Source organism: Choloepus didactylus, chromosome 9 (genome assembly GCF_015220235.1).
Source record: "Choloepus didactylus isolate mChoDid1 chromosome 9, mChoDid1.pri, whole genome shotgun sequence".
Classification (NCBI taxonomy): Eukaryota; Metazoa; Chordata; class Mammalia; order Pilosa; family Megalonychidae; genus Choloepus; species Choloepus didactylus.
In genome coordinates, this window is record NC_051315.1 from 99714260 (window position 1) to 99718153 (window position 3894).

Below are 3894 nucleotides of genomic sequence, written 5' to 3' on the forward strand. Positions count from 1 at the left end.
CTGGCACCTACGTGACTACTCCTCTGACACCTTCCCTTGGGCTACAGCATCTATTGCAGCTGCAGTCACAGAGACCTGGCAGTGTCTGAGGGTTACTTCTACTACCAGGAACCCCCATGCCCTGCTCTGGGGGTAGCTCTGATGGTTCCAGTTGTGTAGAAGCTCACTTTCTTTGCCTTGCTTGAGTTGGGGAAAACTCTGAGGTGTAACTTATGTTCCACAGATCCTGTGGGGTAAAGCTTTAGTTACCCTCCAGAGGGCTTTCCCTGATTGTCACCCTTGCTTGGCTTCCTCCCTTGTTCTGTCCTGCTCTCCCCACTCCTTTACCAGTTTCTCTTGGGGAACAACTCCTTAAATAGCACTTTCACATGAATCCTCACTTCTGGGACTGCCTCTGCAGAACCCAACATAAGACAGCTCCCTTTGGAAGTATTACCAAAAATAATAAATTCTTAATTTGCTAAAATGACCTTTAATAAAAGTATTATTATTATTTCATATTCAGAATATGCCTGAGAATTACAAATGTGTATGGACAGAAAGAAGTTATCATTCTAGAACATGTGGAATCTTAATTCAGATAAGACTTTTACTTTGTGCATACATATGCATTTCCAGTGGACCTCATCTTGATGGTACAGATTAGCCATTATGGGCTTGCAAATTTTGAACTATTTGATGTTACGACAAGACTTTATAAGAAAATAATAGCCACTTATTACTGTTTTCCACTTTGCCTAATCAAAACTGCATACTCTTTTCTTAACTACTCTGAAAAGGGAATTTTATTTCTTTTTAAGAGTTCATTCATTTAAAATAATAATAAAAAATAAAGCTCCAAAGAGCTTTTAATAGTGGGTGTATTAACTCCTATCCTACCTGAGTATTCTTTTCTCATGGAGCTCTTGTTACGATTTTCTGAGAATTTTTTATCTTTTAAAAGTGCATTTGTGAAAGTCAGTGCCAAAATAATGGTGCAAATCAGAGATGAACACTGTTCTTTCTCTTTATATTGGGAGTGCAAAAGCAACCACAGAGACACAGAGGAGGCAAAGAGTAATGTGTATTCATGGGGTTGAACCCACAGAAATCCAGCTGATGAGGTGGAGAATCCTACAAAGGTGAGGCAGGTTGGGATCCGGGTTTTAAAGGGCCTGAATGCCCAGCAGGAGTTTAGATCTTATCTTGTATGCTTTGGGGAGCATCAGTACTTCTGTATAGGGAGAGTAAATGAAGCAAGTGTTGTCTGAAGATTAGTCTGGAAGGATGAATTAAGAGTGAGGCAGTTGGAGGCAAGAAATCTGAGGCAAAACAGTTCAGAAACTATCATACTATGCACACACACATTGAAAGGGACCAAAGTTGAGTTGGTGGCTCTAGAAAGGGAAACAAAAGGAAAGAGATCAGAGACGTTGCCCAGAAAGATTCAATGTGGGGTCCATTTGAGTACAGAAGTGTGAAAAAAGGAGGGTTGAAATTACTGTGAGTGGCTGATTAGAAAAACTGTGGTATCTTGAGATCTTGAGAACTTGTCTTAAGTCATATGTGTTACATCCCTACCTAGGGAGGTGTAATAGACCAATGCTGAAAATGGATTTATAAATTCATAAAAGTCAGAAAGGGGAGCAATAGGGGAAAATAACAAGCCATTTGGTTGCAAATAGGAAGTAGGAAATGCAGAATTGCCATTTGGAAGTTCATTTGAAACTTAAGGTTTCTTTTCTGTCTTTAAATCAGGTCTGTAGTCACAAGCAACCTTTGTTGTAATCTCACCATAATTTGTTACAAAACTTCATTCAATATGGAAACTTGGTAAAAGCTTTTAAAAAGTCAAAGATGTAATATCCACCAGTTTCCTCTTGTACATATGCTAATTTACCTTATGACATTTGCTTTATAATTAGGTTTGTGAGTCTATCACTTTAAAGGTTGACTCTTTTCTGTAAGGCAGTTGCTTAAAAGATTTGCTTTGCAGTGGAACTCTTTTTTTTTTTTAAATTAAAATTTACCTTGAAGCATAATAATAAGAGATATATATATATATATATATATATATATATATATACACACACATATCTTATATATGTATACACATATATCATATATATATACAGATATATCTTATATGTGTGTGTATATATAGAAATACATAAGATATATAAATCCGATATATAAATCAGATTAGAACAGAATTGCCTGATTTAGGAGAAGAAGGGACGTGGGTCTGGCGATGCCTCTCTCCTCACAATTTCTCTGCAATTCTGAAGGCCCTTTCCATTTCCTCTCTGGGATTGGGGTCCACAGACCAATAGCATCAGCTTCACCTGGGAGCTTGTTAGAAATGCAAATTCTTCAACATCAGAACTTGCATTTTAACAAGATGGCTGGATAATTGGATGCATATGAAAATTTGAGAAGTACTGCTTTAGAGTACACAAATCACCTGGAAAGTTTGTTAAGACAGAAATTCTTGGGCCACATAAATAGATCTGTGGTTGGTAATGAAATTTTACATTTTTAAGCAGCTCCCAGGTAATGCTGATTACTGTTGGTCCTGGGACTATACGTGCTAGAACACTGGTTCTCTAACATTAGCACACATCAGAATCATCTGGAAGGCTTGTTAAAACATAGATTGTTATGCCCCACCTCAGGGTTTCTAATTCAGTCACTTTGGGGTAAAAATTGCTGACAAGTTCCCAGGTGATGCTAAGGTCTGGAACCACACTTTGGGAACCACTGGACTAGAGAACTTTACTCATAATTAGGATAAAGTTGCCACTATATAAACAGAGGCATCTTGAGTTATTTATTGAGTAAATGGGGTAAAAGGTGAAAAGATAAAAGTCTCTTCCCTCAAGTATCCTAAAGTCTAGTTCAAAATATATGAAATTAAACAAACACTTCACATAATAAGTACTAAAATGAAGACCACGTGCAAGGAGCTAACTGAGCAAAGAAGCCGTTTGCACTCAGCTGGGGAGAGGAAGGTGCTAGGGGAGGTTTCACCTAGCTGTCTTCAAGGCTGAGCAGAACTTGGAAATGGTCTATGGTCCATGCCAGACATATTCTTCAATCTGAGATCCCAGTAATAGCCATGGACTTTCTACTCAATTGTGCTTCGGTAGTTAAAAATAACCTAATGGGTCAGCATGCGGGATTCGGGGTGTGAGGATGGAGAGCGGGTGGGGAACATGAGGGGTGGAGGAGGGCATACGCCTGAACAAGCCCTCCTTCAGAGTAGAGAACAAGAGGCTGGAATTAAATCTTCAGTCAAGAAAGACCCAGTTGTCTCTGGGTTGTCGCCTTTCAGAAAAATCAAGCATCTGATTCCGGCTGCTGTCCCAGGTGTCAGGAGTTTATCCCCAGGCCCTGCTGTGGCAGGAATGGAGTTCCTAAGAACTGTGGGGTGGTCTGCTTCCAAGGACCCAGAGGTGCATTAGAGGGGATTCTTTGGACATAAGGGAATGGAACCCAGAAAAATCTGTCTTAAACCAAAAAAGGGAATTGGTTCAGATAACCAAGAGGTCCAGAGGGAATTCAGGAACTGAAGAATCCACGAGTTTCAAGAATGTTATCAGGGCTTAGTGATTATAATTTTGCATAAGCTTTTGTTTTCTGCTGGTTTTATTAAGCAGGCTCTTCTCATTTGGGGGCAAAGTGACCCTCATAGCATCTCCAGGCCTGCATCCTCTCCTTTCGGCAACTCGGGAGAAAACATGCTTCTCTTTTCTAAGAGTTCCAATAAATAGGGACTGAATGGGCCTCTTGGGACAGTGGGCTAGAGTATGCTGCTTGCCCAGGCCTGCGTCACTTGCCTACTCATAGTCCAGCTCCCCCAAACCACATAGATTGAAAGTGGAGGAATAAAATCAGGATGCTCACACTGGAAGA